At 37.3% G+C, this 16,504-nt stretch overlaps 1 protein-coding gene across 6 annotated transcripts in view; it reads left to right on the top strand.

The window, feature by feature from the left end:
• The window catches only part of WDR41 (WD repeat domain 41), a 165,954-nt gene that overhangs the window by 38,889 nt on the left and 110,561 nt on the right, over positions 1–16,504 (top strand). The gene's annotated exons all lie outside the window — the stretch shown is intronic.

Genomic DNA, 16,504 nt, shown 5'->3' with positions numbered 1-16,504 from the left:
GAAAGATGAGAACTTGGCCTTCGTCATTTAAAGTGTAACAAGAAAAATATAAGAATGTATTATGCAAGGAAGTGTTGAGTTGTATGGGAAATTGTGTTTTAAGAGCTCCTGTAGATCTATGTCGGTGTCTGTGAAAGAGAGGATAATTAGTGCCTGCACTCTCCGTCATATCAGACTAAAGGTAATGGGGTGTAAGAAATGGTTCATTAGGCCCTCTCAAGTACTTTTACTGTGTCCATACTATTTATACCAGCAGAAAAAATTCAGTCTTTAAAATCAAGTCAAAGCATTAGCCTTAGATTCTTCAATATGAGAAATAACATTGAGTAATGATCCCTTAAAGTCAAATGAAAAAATATACATAGAAAGCCTGCACAGTGTTTATTGGCTTATATGTCACCCACGCTGAATATTTGTAGTATCTGATCTCCTCCTTTCTTGACTTCTAGCTCTGCTACACCTGCTGTGTCTCTAGGAGTTTGGAATGGAGAAAGAAAGAGAGTCAGAAACCAGTTTGCCAAACACAATCACATGCACATAGGAATTTTAATTGAAAAGGATCTTTGTTAGAAAATGGCTCTTACTTGGGGTGTGATGGGTGGGTAGATGGGAGAAGCAAGGGATAATGAGGCCTTGGTTCTCACTCCTAGAAAAATTGGCCTGTGGTGCTAGATATGAAATTTGAGTCAAATAACATAGGTTATAGTTTCCTCTCACAACCTGTTCAGTGTTGCTCAGAGAGCTAAGGCAGAGGTATTAGAAAGGGGAAGGGTGGATAGTGTGTGTGATACTGCCTAAACCACAGCTGGTTCTAATGGAGATTTCTGAGGTCAGTGTCTTTTAAACCTTTCCCCACTCTGATTCTTCCTGGTTCCTATAAAGCTGCTGAGATGCACCTCTGAGCTTTGGATTCAGCGCTGGATGGCCATTAGCTAGAGCTGGAAATTGTGTGACTTCTTGCAGAACAATTCCTCAGCCTGCAGAGGCACTGTGAAGAGTTGGTGGAGGAAAATCTACCAGTTAACAATTTTTATTAAGTTGTATATTTGATTCTTATGTAAGCCCCTTCTGCAAGTTTAGAGAATTGGGATAAAGTTGAATAACATGTAATTTCTATATTGAGTGGGGCTTATGAATGTTCTGGCAATGTTCTGAAGAACCCATTAAATTAGGAGAATCTTGGAGTAGATAAGGAGAAGTCCAGCACTTGACTTGTGCCTGGTTTAGTCTTTTGAGATCCCATTACTTTCTAGAAATCCCTAAGCCTTGCAGGTAGCTGGGCAAAGTGGTAGAAACAGTTCTATCCTGGGTAAGAGAGGACCTTTGATTGTAAGCTTGAGGGCAGTGACATCTGAACCGCTTCTCTGTGGTTTCAGGAGCAGCTGTGACGCCACGTGCTGTTTTGGTTTGATGGGGATAGGAGAGGAAGACTAGTAAAGAGGAAGAGAGGCATAGGAGATATAAAGAGACTGCTCACTTCTTTGTATACACAAAGAGACTCCTGTTTTTATACATCACTTTTGGGGCTGGATTGAACTAATGAAAGAGACATGCGATGAGGATCAAATAATGGTTACTGAAAAACTCAATTGCCAGCAGATAGATTTTGGTCAAATAAGTGCCAAGCAGCTCGCTTGAGGATTTTTTTTTTTAATTGACTACTTTGAGAAAATTTGCCTTGCTGCAAATAAATGTTTCTGAAATGTAAAGTGTCAGAATAGCGGGGAAGATGTTTCTTGACAGGCCAAATTTTCTGTACTTTTGATGATTGACTACCTATTACTTCTCTCTCGTTAAGACTGGCCTTCATTTACCCTCAAACTATGTCACGAAATTAGGAAATGGTTAGGTAAAAATTGTCAGTGGGAAATATCTACAATTACTCAATGTATTTATATTAGATATTAAGAGTTCCAAATCAGATTAAAGGTTTGTACCATAAAACAAGAAAATAAAACTCCCTTGAACTAACATTTTTAATGGTTATAGCTCATGTAAACCGGCAATCACTGAATACTCTTTCATATAAAAATTTCCTCTCTTCATTGACATATAATTGACATTGAACATTGTGTAAGTTTAAGGTGTGTAGGATGTTGATTTAATATATGTGTATATTGAAAAATGATTAACACAGTAAGATTAGTTAACAGATCCATCATCTCACATAATTATCGTTTTTGTGGTAAGAAATGTTAAGATTTACTTAGTAAATTTCACATATACAACATAGTATTGTCAATTATAGTCAATGTGGTGTATATTATGTCTCAGAACTCATTATTCCTGGAAGTGTGTACCCTTTGACCACTTCACCCTTCTCCCCTATTTTCCCACCCCTCATAACTACTGCTGCTCCTGCTGCTGCTGCTAAGTTGCTTCAGTCGTGTCCGACTCTGTGCGACCCCATGGACTGCAGCCCACCAGGCTTCTCCGTCCATGGGATTCTCCAGGCAAGAACACTGGAGTGGGTTGCCATTTCCTTCTCCAATGCATGAAAGTGAAAAGTGAAAGTGAAGTCCCTCAGTAGTGTCTGACTCTTAGCAACCCCATAGACTGCAGCCTACCAGGCTCCTCCACCCATGGGATTTTCCAGGCAACAGTACTGGAGTGGGGTGCCATTGCCTTCTCTAGTCTACTCTGGGTTTCTATGAGTTTGAATTTTTTAGATTCCACATATGAATGAGATCATACAGTATTTGTCTTTCTCTGTCAACTTATTTCAGTTAGCATAATGCCCTCAAGTTTCATCTATGTGGTCACAAATGGCAGGGCTTCCTTCTTTTTGTGGCTGAATAATTTTCCATTATATATATATAAACCACATATTCTTTCTATGCTCATTTGTCACCACTTAGTTGTTTCCATGTCTTGGCTGCTGTGCATAATGCTGTAAATATATCTTTGAGATAGTGACTTAATTTCCATCAGATACATATCCAAAAGTAGAATTGCTGAACCAAAAGGTAGTTCCATTTTGTAATTTTTTGAGAAACTTCCATACTGTTTCCATAGTGGCTATACCAATTTACATTCCTACCTACAGTGTGCAAGAGTTTTCTTTTTTCTTCATCCTCACCAGTCCTTTTTATCTCTTACCATTTCAGTGTCAGTGATTTTAACAGATATGAGCTGATACGTTATTGTGGTTTTCACTTGCATTTCCCTTCTACTTAGTGGTGTTGAATACCTTTTCATATGCCTGTTGTCCATTTAAATACTGAATACTCTTGAGAGCTTTTCAAATTACTGTTAATTCATATAGCTAGAGCAGATACATGTCAGAATTTTTTTGAATATGAGATTTAGAGTCAAAAGATCTGGATTCATATTTCAGCATTACTGCTTCCTAGCTGTGTCTCTTAATTTCTGAGTACTTATCTGTGAAATGGGTAGAATAACATTAAAAAACAGCATTTCTCACAATGGAAGTGCATTGTTATTGTTAATTTTAAAGTGCTGTACAGACAGTAATAGGAATAGTGGTTGCTGTTATTATTAAGATAGCATTATAAAGTGAACCTTCTCATTCAATTTTAAGCCTGTCTTCCTCAACAATTTTCCACATTTTTTTGAAATATCAACATCCATTTAATCCTTAACTTACTAACTCAGTAAGCCTAGAAGAACCTGATCTTGGACCTCCCTTGGTTGCTTGCAGAATTGTGTGACCCAGAAGCGTACCATTTTTCTCACTTATTCAGGTCCTAAGAATGCAAATATTAACCCAGTTTTTTCCAACAGAAGAACATTCCCTCCCCGCTTCATTGAGAGTTGGGATTTAAACACATTAACAGCAATTAGTCCTTGAGCCAAGAATTCAGGTTTTGATAAAAACGACAGTTGACATTTGCTCCTGGAAGAGAGAGTGAAAAATGGTCCATAAAGTTTCTATTAACTTCAAAAGCAGTAACATCTGCTGCAACCCACAAAGCTTTTGAGTCTGCCATGGAGGAAGAGTTCTGTCTGCAGGCCAGGAATTCAGCCAGCAGTTGTGTCCACCGTCTTCCTAGCTTGATATGAAAACACTGAAGGAGAGCGTTGGTTACAGCAAAAACTTGGAGAAGCTTTACAAAGCGAGATGTGAGTCCAGTGTTGCGCTTCAGGCAGACTGAGGAAGCGTGGGAGTGCAGCCGTCTGAAGCAGGTGCCGCCAAGTGCATTGATTTCACACAAATGTTATTGCAGTTTCTCCTTCCTCCTCCCCTTCCTCTTCCTTCTCTTCTTCTCCTCCCTTTCCTCTCCTTCTTCTGGCCTCTTACCACAAATATTTGCATAATTCATTATAGAATTTTGTATCCTGTAACTCCTTAGGACTTTTCGGTGATAGAGTCACGGACTATTAAAAAAAACGAAACCCTTTTCCAAACAATGCTGTGGTTTTCTCGGTAATGTTTCTCTCCCAAAATTCAGGGGAATTCCAGACCATTTTGCAATTAGTTAAGGACTATATTTCCTTATTTTTTTATTAATTTTATGTAAAGTGGGATTTATCAGTGGAGCATTCATTGACACTGACTTCAATTTATTCTGATGAAACTGACTGACATCTGTGTGTGCTGTTCATCAGTCATGATTTAAACCATTCTTAATTGCATTAAATGTAAATTAAGACATTCAATTTCAGCCATTATTTTTCATAAAACACTGTGAACTGAGTTTTAGTGGGTCATGAGAGCTTACATTCAAGATAAATAGGGTAAATTCAGAACTTACCATTGATGATCATATTTCACCCTTTGTCGACTATTTCTTTGTTGCTTACTAGATTGGAACAATTAACTTGCTCTCTGAAGAGATGGATGGCTAAGGGAGATGTAGCTGAAATTTTTAATGAATGATTTTATCATTTTTAAAGCTTGCTTATGATTTAAATATGTGATTTTTAAAAACCCTTACCTATTTATCTGAACTAAATTATAATTTGAATTGAAAGTGCTGAACTAGGTTTTCTGATTTGGAAATTGTGCCTTTAAGTCCTTGGATTTTAAGAATTTAGGATTATATTTTCTTTAAAAAATTACTTAGCTAAGCTTATATAACATTTCAGCACTATGGGTTGGATATACTAATGTGAAATTAGCAACATCTGTGATTTAGTACATACTATATGACATAATGAAGCATAATCTCTCCTCTCCCCCCTACTTGACAAGTGTTGTTTCTTGCAAATATTAATAGTTATTTTGGTTTCATGCGTAAGCAGCGGTCCCTAGTGCTCCCCATTGAATGAGAACAATCATCTTTTAGTCATATAATGATTAGAGTGACAATGATAATCATTAACAGTAAATAATAATAGGTGTTTGCATGCTTTCTTTTTCATGAGAAAATATATAAATCCATAGATAATATTTACCCCTAAAGAAACATTCAAACATTATAGCCCATGATGGAGAGCCTGAGAGAAATCAGGCCCAGGTGAAAATCATGCTGTTAGCAAGTGCTAATTTCTAATGGAATACAGTACTAAATAGCTGTGGCTGAAAGTGAATTTGGCTAGGTTCCTACTACTTATTTTTTTCTAAGGAGATATGGGAGCACTTTTATGGGTGGTGTTTATTTTGTTTTGTTTTTTTGTATCTTTGTCTCTAACACACTGGATTATTCTGAGGTAGAAAAGAAGTTCCCAAGATCTTCTGGATTTGCCCACATACTGAGGCTATATTGTGCGGTGCAACACATTCCCCCCACCCCTAGGATATGTAGATTTATTTAAGAGAATATTCTTCTGCTGCATACCCCACTCAATGGTATAAGATTTCCTTCAGTGACAAGCTAGCCAGAACTTTGCCATGTCATTAAACCCCTTTCCAGATAAAAGTTGGTCAACAAAAGAAGGAAACTGTTATACTTGCCTAAGTCACTCATGTAGTAAAATTTTATATGACTGTTATATATGACATTTACATTCCCATGTCAGTTCAACTGATGGAGAATGAAGTGTTGCAGTAAGTCTGGAGATGGGTAGTGATGCAATCATCCTACCAGTTTCTTGCTATTAATATATGTCTCTTATTCATTTTTAAAGGAAGCATAAATGAGAGTACTGAATATAAATAGCTTTTGTAAGTCATTCAGGTCAGTGAAGCATGTCATTGTTTGCAACCCGAGTTCCATGAGAGTGCCGGCTGGTTGATAGGCACACCATATATTTTTCTCATAAATGAAAAACACAAACAATATTCACAGTGTTAATGAATATTATAAAATAATACACTGTGAGTTTTCCATAGAAAAAACTAGTTGCATATACTTAATAGTGTGACCTTAGCACGCCATCTTTAGAATATGTAAAGCCCATATAGAAAAGCATTGTATAATTTACTTCTCCAGATGTAGCACTAACAAACATTTCATTATGATTTATTTTTTGGCTCCTTGAAAGATGAAGTAAGTTCTTTAGTATTAGCATTGCTAATGATTTTAATGAGGCATTAAAATGTTGCAGTATTGTAGGAACATTTTTCTTTTTTTTAAACATTATTTCATTAATATTTCACAGGAATTTTAATGTTAAATTGATGAAAGAACCTGAGACCATAATCCACAACATGTCAAAAGTGCTCAGATAGGAGGAAAGCAGCAGAGAAAGGCAGAGCACAGCGATGCGGGAGGTCTGAGGAGATTCTCTGGAAACACTCCGTGACGTCACAGTCTATCTCTGCTGAAATGAAGACAAAACAATTTTATTTTCTTGCTCAGGGTTTTTCTGCCACAGTCCACAGAAATCTAGTACACATAACATATACTGTTTGTATGCCTGGATTAGGTGTGGGGAAGCCAGACACACACAGAGGAGCTTTTCTAGGAGAGCCCAGTGAGTTGATTGACTTCTGTGTTAGAATAACCTTCCTTGAACATTTATGGTTTGAATCTTTTCTGCTATGTACTATTTAATAATTTTTAGTGTTTTCATGGCATCTGAGAGTATGCAGACTGCTTTCATGGGTATTGTTTAATCCTCACAGAGACCCTTGTGAACTATGGGAATGTCAGGGGAAGTCATCTTCTCTCACAAATCATAATACCAGTGCAAGGAGCTGTTAATATTTGGGTTATTCACAGTCACTACCAAGTGACCACTCTTCAAAGTATATGGACCAGAGGAAATTTGGGCCACAAGTTTTGTCCCCAGCTAGCAGAGTTACATAAATCTGTAATTCTTGGAAGAGTGATTAGCTTTATTTTAGACATTTGAGAAAGTTTAGACAGTAGGTCAATCAAGGACTAAGCAACCTTTGGAGCTGTACAGTGGAAATCCTGGCGCCAAGGGGAACTGTTCTTGAATAAATTCTTCAATGTCAGGCAAAAATAGCCCTTGTCATGGTTTGGCCTCAACAGCTGCTTTTTCTGCTTGGATCAGAGCATGATGGCAGGATCATATTCTGGCTGGACAGTATCACTGTCTTGTACATTTCATTATCTGTAAGCCTGATCTTGCCCTTAAGCAGCCCTTGAGGCTACACCTTAAACCTTCATACACCCAGTAACTGAATACTTTTATGACCTCTTGCTTTAGAGGAAGTGTGTATTGGATCTTTAACATGGCCTGTAAGTCAGCATAGCTGATCTTGACTCAACTCACTTGGGGGTTGTAGGACCAGAAAAGCAACTCCCCCCCGCCCCCCCCCCAAAAAATCCTCTTTCTTATGGAACCAACTTTTTTTATGTCCTGTGCAGTGATTTTCAAAGTGTGGTCCATACATAAATCATTAGGGTGATGGTTGCAGTGAGGAGGGTGAGGTGTTTATTAAAATGCAGATTCTCGGGCCCAAATCTATTGTGTCAGACTCTCAGAAGGGAATTTAGGGAATCTTGTTTTCTTTTTTTTTAAACAAAATTTTTAGATGATTCAAAATAGCAGTAGTTCCAAGCTTTGAATATTTTTTCTTGATAGGTGCTTTAGGGTATCTGTATCACATTTACTTTAGTACATAATTAGCCTGTAAAGGTACTACTTACAAGTGATTGAAAAAAGTTGCATTCATGAAGTATTTGGGCTGCAATTTGGAATGAGAAGTTTACATTAATTCTGCAATGTCTCCAGGTTTATGGGTCAAGCAGCTCTGTGAGAATGAAAAATGGTGGTGCTTTTTCAATCCCAGCATCAGCCAGCCATCGTGCTTAGACAGTACTTAGTTGGTCATAGTGGACAAGGTTGGAGTGCAGTCTCCTTTCCCGTGGCTCATTAACAGGCGTTAATGAGAACCTAGAAGGTGTACAGAAAGGACTGAGACCTGAAATGCAGGCCAGTCAGTTGCGTTTGTTAGCTAATATAAAAGCTTCGTTGAGGAGAGATGACTTAAAACCTTGACTAAAATGAAACTGTGGCATTATGTATGGATTTCAGTTATTCATGCTGTTCTCAAACTTGAAGGCACGAAACATCTGGAGCTTATTACTTGTCTCAGTAGAGCCACCAGTAAGTATGTGGAAGGCAACGTTGGTGTAAGTGAGAGCGATGGACAATGTCTCTCCACCCCATTTGTGTTTTAGCGTTTTAATAGGGCTCAAAGTTTCAACATATCTGGCCCAAAATAGCAAGTCTGGTTCATGTACTGTGATTTTGGACTCTCTTCTGAATGTTGGAATTTATATTTTCCCATTGACGTGAGCTGACGTAAGTGTCTTATTCCATCACATGGAGTGCCATTTAACCCCAGTGACTTGTGCCCATCAGATCATGCTGACTGTCAGGAATACTAGACCCCCAGCCTAGACACGCGAACTGAGTGCAGTCAGTTCACACATCCTGAGATACAGCAGGTCTGTGTGTCAGAAGTAGTACACAACATAAAAGCAGCATAGAAAACAAGTCACTTATTACCCTGACATGAACAAATTTTGACATCTGCTTCCAAAAGCATTTTCTTTAAGCCCCTGTGTCCCCTGCCCCACTGCCAACCAAGCACATACACACACAACCCCAACATGCTGATTTAACAAATGCTTTCCTTACAAAAAAAAAAAAAAAAAAGACAGCAAAAGTCCAAAAATGCCAAAAAGGAAACCCTCTAATGAAATACATGTCTCGGCCTGCTTTAATGCCCTTCAAAATGGACAGTTTGATTCAGTGGGGATTTTTATTTGCCGTAGATTTTGTTAGGTACTCATCACTGCAGCTAATAAGTATACATTTAGAGTCATCTGAAGAGTTATGTAATAAAGGTATACAGAGAGATCTGCGAGACTTAAGGGACATACAGGAAAGTGAATAGAAAACAGATGCCTTTAAATAAACAAACATAAAGATTAACAAATAGAATAATATCTTCTTAATACTAGGCAGAGCTGGATGGCCACTAAAGCCCTATCTGGTGCTAATATTCTATCATTCTGTTGGTTAAGAGCTCAAGCTTTGAAAAGATGGCCAAGGTTTGACTTTCAGCTCTTCCATTTGTGAACTGTGTAAGGGTGCTAAGTAATGTAACCTCTGCCTTTATTTCCTCAACCTCTCTGTCTTTATTTCCTCATCTAAATCTGAGTTTTATGTTGAAACCCTCTAGGTATGAGACCCTGGACTAGAGTCACGGCAGTGAGAGTTGAAAGAACTATTTAGATGTGGATGATGTCTTAGAAAAGAAACTGGTGATAGAAAGTTTCCATTCTGAGGAAGAAAGGTAGTTTGAAGGAAGGCATGCTGAGACAAGTTGTGAGCCAGTTGAGCTCGAGTTCATTTAACAGTGCATTATCCTGGAGCCAGGTAGAACCTGAAGCCCAGAGCACAAGTTGACGGTCAAGACTGGAGACAAAGATTTCAGGTCACTGGCATAGTGTTGGTGGCTGAAGCCATTAGAGCATGCCCCCACTAGGGGAATAAGTGCAGAAAGAGAAGAGGCCAAGTATTAAAGAGTACAACCTGGATACGATACCTATCCACTGGAGAGAGAGACAGTAAAATGATTTCAGCCAGCAAGGGAGACAAAGAAGTTAGTCCATTTAGAATGTGAGATGATTGAACTGGAGGATTCTGAAAGTTTAAAAAATGGTGACAGAACTTACGTAGACCATCTGCACATTATCCATGAAGTATCAATGGGCTGTTCTACACACAGGATTGAGGGCAGGAGGAGAAAGAGGTGACAGAGGATGAGAGGATTGCATGGCATTACCGACCCAGTGGACATGAGTTTAAGCAAACTCCAGGAGTTGGTGATGGACAGGGAAGCCTGGCGTGCTACAGTCCATGGGGTCGCACAGAGTTGGACACAACTGAGCAACTGAACAACAACACACAGAATATTAATGTATTGTGGAAGAATGCAATTTGATGGTTAAATTATCATACTGTTTGTCCAGTGGTTCAAGTGCAAAGATTTGAAGTGGCAGACTTGTGAAACAAGAGCGTTAGGATTCGGTAGGTCTCTTTTAGGGGATGAGTAAATATCCCAAAGGAAGGAAATGGGAAGGAGAAAAATGTCACTTATTAGGTAGTAGGTGCTGTCTTTGCACTTACATGTATCAACTTGTATAACTTATTTAATCTTTACAATTGCCTCAGAAAGTGTTATGCATATATATATATATATATATGTTTTTTTAAGTTGCTTTTCTCTTGCTGCTTTTTAAAATTAATTTATTTTTTATTGAAGGATAATTGCTTTATAGAATTTTGCTGTTTTCTGTCAAACCTCAACATGAATCAGCCATAGGTGTACATATATCCCCTCCCTTTTGAAGCTCCCTCCCATCTCCTGCCCCATCCCACCCCTCTAGGTTGACACAGAGCCCCTGTTGGAGTTTCCTGAGCCATATAGCAAATTCCCGTTGGCTATCTATTTTGCTTATGGTAATGTAAGTTTCCATGTTACTCTTTCCATACATCTCATAGATGACAACAGTTTGGTACATAGTGATTGACTAACTTCCCAGTGAAACATAATTAGAAAGAGGAATAATTGGGATTCTCCTCTAATTACTGTAAAGCAATAATCAAGACTTCCTTATTCTAAAAATAGTGTTCTTTCATACAATTTATTGCAAATTTTCACTGCATTGTCTTGAATGGCAGAAGAAATGTGAATATCCAGGAGGATCAGAAGTAGTCTACTAAAAGTAGAGACTTCTTGAATTCTATGGTTTAAAAATTCATGTAAATGTTGCATTCTATTCCTCACTTGATCTGTGTTTATCATAATATAAAAATAATATTTTAAATTTCTTAATTTCCCCACCCAGTACGATGTACCATTTTTTTTTTTTTTTAGTGACTTCCAAGTATTCCATGACACACTGCCTAGTACCTCATGAGGGTGCATAGTGTTATATCCTAATTAACTTTACTGCTTGGTGCATAGTAGGTATTCAGTAAAGGATTGATAAATTAATGTGTCAAAAGTTCAGAGAGGGTAGCTGAATATAGGAAGAAGGTAATTTCTCTTGAAACGCTTTTTAAGGATTTGTTGGAAATGGATGAAGTTTATATCATTTGAATTACCATGTGATAAGTGAGGGAATCTAGGGATATTATACATATAAGGAATCTGAATAGTATATGCAGAGGAGTGTTGGTTTGGTGAGCTTGGCTGTGGATCTGTCTTAGATGAGAATAAGGTCTAGCGTGTGGTTTTGCTAATGGAAGTCAGAGTCGGAAATCAGAACTATCAAAGTAAGATTGCCAAATGTTAGAGGGGCCATTTGCCCATGTGTGGTGATTGAAAAAGTGGAGATTGAGGAAGTCAAGCAGACATTAGTGTTAATGATAAAGTCTGATAGCTTTAACATCTCCTCAAACTAGAGACTGCTACCATGGTGTAGTCATGTATTTATAACTCATTCATTCAGTAAAAACATGATGAGCACTTATGTCAAGCACAGGGCCAGGTAAAGTGATGGGTATAAAAAAATAAAATAGAAGTGGGACTTGCTCTTAAGGAGCTTATAGTCTATGGCAGGAAATGAGAGATGTCTATTATACATGGTAAAGAGCAATAGTAACAGTAAAAAAAAAAATTCACAATCCAATACCAGTAAGAAGTTCAAGGAAGGAAAAATTCTTGGGAGAGTCAGGAATTGCTCACTTGAGTTGAGTCTTGAAGGATGAATAGGATCTGGTAACTTACAGATGTATGACTAATGTCTACTAGTCTCTTGGCTTGAATTACTCTCATCTAAGCCAGCACAAGTAACCTGTAGATTTAGATGGCAAAACTCACCTGTGTTTGTGTGTGTGTGTGTGTGTGTGTGTGTGTTTATAAACTGCTTATATGAAACAGCTTTCATTCGTTCAAGATGCCTAGGCAAAAAGACACATAGGCCAAAATGTTATATTTTGTCTCTAAATTATCTATTCCTATGACAATTATCATACCATTTTGTGTGCTCTTAGAAGGAAAAGATTTGGACATATGCAATTTTCTGTTGAAGACATCATTAAGTAGCAGAATTTATTAGCAACTATAGTTGAACCAAAGGACACACCAACTGATTGTTAGTTCCCTGCCATCAAATGAAGATATATTATCAGTATTTGTGTTAAATATTCCATTTTAACAGTGCAGATACATATTCATTAGCACGCAGAATAACCTTAGAGTTTGCGTTTTGCAAATGCTTGTATTTAATGAAGTCAGAGCAGGTTTTAAAACTTTGTGTTACCTCCTGCATGTAATCTCAGAGTCTGTCATTCACATGTACAAAACTCACTTCTCCATTTAGTCCGTGGTTGGTGAGAGATAGACATTTACAGGGCCCCTCTGCCCTTGAGCTGTTCCATTAGTGCATGGAAAGCACCTTGCAGCCTGTGACAAGCGCAGCAGATCGGCACTAAATCAAAAATCAGTGCCAGCCAGGGATCTAAGCCACCATGAAGGTCACAGCCATCAACTGCATGCCATCTCAATCCAAACAAAACACATTGGATACAGGAGGATTTTCACAACTCACAATAGGTGACAGAAACTTCATGTTAGAGTAATCCATAGCTCTGAAACTGGGAACTAACCTTTTAAGTACTTTTGAGTATTTAATCAAACTTTGAAAAAGCTGGAGGTGATTTTTGATAATAGTTTACATTTTAAAACAAAGCAAAATAAAACCTCCCAGCACGATGTTACTGTAATTAGGATTTTGATCAAAAAATCTTTTTTGTTTTTGCTATTCATGAATGCTTTAATGAAACAAAGTCATCAGAAACTTTATATAAAACTAGTTTTCATTTGCTTTCTTGAAATATGTGCCATTGATCCAGTATGAGAGGAGCAGTTTTTGTGTTAAATTATCCAGTTTTGCTTATCCTGAGCGTTTATTATTAGCATTTATTAGGTAGGAAATAATAGGACTAGTCTGATTTTAGTGTAAGTTTACCTTCAGCAGTCCAGTCCAACTGAATCCGAGTTGTGTGTTAATAGGGTTTCTGTACTGTCCAGTGAGCGTTTTGAATAATACAAATACTATTTAAATGTTATGAGTCAAATTCCTTTTTCGCCTCTAGTTAAAAAAAAAATCCAAGAGGAAAAGTGTTTAAAATTATAAATTCTCTACCTACTTGGTAAGTTTTTTTTTTTTTTTTTAGTGGCATTCTGAGAAATAATTGCCTAGATTAATAAGAATTGGATAGCCAAGCAAACTAGGCCAGATTTTGCTAAATTAACTTGGAAAATGCCTATGCTTTACAAAAATGAAAAGCTTATATCCAAACATTACTTTCATAATGGAACTAGCTTATTAATATGATCTGATTGAATTATATCCACTGCTTTGGAGTAGGGCAAGGCGAAAGTTCTTCTACCTTTGAAGAAAAAACGGACGAGGGGTTAACATTAGAGAGATATATGTTATCTTAACAAATTAGATTTCGTGAATGATATTCAATAAAGCAATGGATACAGAGATCAGAGAAAAAAATGAAATACTCTTTATAATCTAATCAGGTTCACAGTGACCAAGACTAATTTGGGAATATGCTATTTTAGAAACAAGTTACTGGGCCCAACCAACTCTACCATTGAGTGAATTCATGGTTAATTTATACTAGGTGGTGAAGTTTCATGAAACTGTAAAATCAAAATAGTCCTGCAGGAGTGTATGTAATGGAAGAATGCCATCTGCTGGTGAACCCTATCAAACCCATATTTAATTAGGAAAATCTGAGGACACAAACACTGCATATGAGAAAGATTCAAAGTTTGTGGAAGTGTTTTTTTTATTTTGAAAAATCTGCTTTCATTAGGCTGATGCATACCTTTGATATACATTATTCATTTTAAATTAACTTGATTACTAATTTCATGGCATCACTTGTCAGGAAAGCCTTGAAACGAAATGGGTGCAAAGGGCTTTTTTCCCCTTTTTGCCAATTTACAAAGTTTTTGTATTCATCACTCATCAGTAGTCAACCAGTGAGTCTGTTCTGTTTAAAAGCTCTGGCTTTTCACTTAATGCATCCCATCTGTTTCTGAAATAAATTGCAATAATCCGTGTTTAATTTTAATCAATGTATTACTAAATATGCAAATTATATTAAAAGCCATGGTTTGAAAAAGCTTTCATTTGTAAATATGGTAGCTTAAAACAGGAAGCATATCTAAAAGCCATTTAGCTACAGTAGCCTAACACTAACACTGTAGCTGATTTATAAAGCAGATCACAAGTTGATCTTTCTCCCAGGAGGGGATATGTAAAACTGTTGCATATCAGATTTTGTTAACATCTGATGGGCTAGTGCTAACAGTGTGAGAGACTCATACATCAGCAACCATGTCTTTTACATTTAAATTAAGGTAATCTTATTCCATTCTACATCTCTCCAATTTTTTTTCTTTTGCACAACCTAACACATGAATTTGCCTGATTGGTTTATGAATCACAGTTAAAGCAATTTGAGCAAGCCTTTCAATCAATCTTAAATTTTTAGTGTCTAATTTACTTGTGATTTGCATAATTAATTGTGGAAGGGATCCTTTGGGAGTCTCTCTCCCCACCCCCCCACCCCCTTTTCCTTTCCTACCTTGTGTCTCATTCACTGACTAGACAGTGGGAATGTTACTGGAGTTTTTCAGGCCTGCTGCACGACTTTGTTAAGAATTCAGAAATTCTCTGTTACAGTGCTCTGTCTGATCTGGCTGGACTAAAGGGTAAATTCTGAAAATTAAGGCTGCTATCTGTAAAACAGTCCATTAACATTGCTGTTTTTGAATTGTGTGTGTATTTTACTGAGAAGTATTGAAGGAGAATGTTGTGACTCTTTCTCATGTACAGGTCTTAAATGGATGGGAATGTGTATACGGTCACGTTCACATCATTTACTGATTGTACCAGTTTGGGGACATTACTGAGTGCAGCCTCATAAGTGATAAGTTGCAACAAAGTGTCAGGAATTTTGCCAGCCTGTTGTTAAAATTAAAATCACATAAACTTACATTAAAATAAATTATACTGAAAACAAAGCCAGTAAATGCTGAAACATCACTTCCTAATTATTGTGCTACATTTTATTGTTATCTATGTGCTTAAGGTTATTTACATCTATCTATTACATATGTATGGTGAAAATATTAGACAGTGATATGCTACTGGATATTTCTTCCCAACTCCACATTTAGTAACTTCAGATTGGTAGCTTGTAATTGGCTGTAGTGGGAGTATTTACACCAGAGAAACTGGCAAATGCTGGCAAATCAAGACCCCCCCCTTCCCTTCCCCCAACCATAGAACTGGTTGTTAACCATTTACCAGCACACCACTACTTTAATTACAGTATGTAACAACTCAGCGCATGTTCTCTGTAATTTATTTCTGAGTCCTTCCAAGAGAGTAATAATAGTTTTCCCAGAGCTTTTACAAAAAGCAATATATAAACATATTTGATAAATATTTGACTCCCTAGGGAACTTGAGCCCTAATTCTTGTTAAACTTTAAAAATGAAGTTTTTCCTTATAGTGTAGTAGATAATTTGGAAAATACAGAAAAATATTTTTTTCAGTGACTTCACTATTTTGAAAGGAGGAAAGTTATCATGTGCTCATAATTTATGTAGCAGTTCATGTCTTCCGTATTAATTCATCAGGCAGTTTATTGCTGAGTTTACGGGACTGACAAACAATCCTTAGATTCAACGTGTTAGAAAACAGATTTGTGGAACAAACTCACTGCAATAGTATAAATAGTAGAGCCATGCCAAAGACCATTTTTGTTAAAATAAATTTATCTCTCTATGTAGATGATTAATAATTGTACCTCAGTTCAGTTCAGTCACTCAGTTGTGTCTGACTCTTTGCGACCCCAAGAACCACAGCACGCCAGGCCTCCCTGTCTATCACCAACTCCCGAAGTCCACCCAAATCCATGTCCATTGAGTCAGTGATGCCATCCAACCATCTCATCCTCTGTCGTCCCCTTCTCCTCCTGCCCTCAATCTTTCCCAGCATCAGAGTCCTTTCAAATGAGTCAGCTCTTCGCATCAGGTGGCCAAAGTATTGGAGTTTCAGCTTCAACATCGGTCCTTCCAGTGAATACCCAGGACTGATCTCCTTTAGGATGGACTGGTTTGATCTCCTTGCAG

The sequence above is a fragment of the Bubalus kerabau genome, chromosome 10, assembly GCF_029407905.1.
Source record: "Bubalus kerabau isolate K-KA32 ecotype Philippines breed swamp buffalo chromosome 10, PCC_UOA_SB_1v2, whole genome shotgun sequence".
NCBI classification, from domain to species: Eukaryota; Metazoa; Chordata; class Mammalia; order Artiodactyla; family Bovidae; genus Bubalus; species Bubalus kerabau.
Note: the sequence above shows the minus strand (reverse complement) of the source record. Positions and strands in the feature narration are given on the sequence as shown.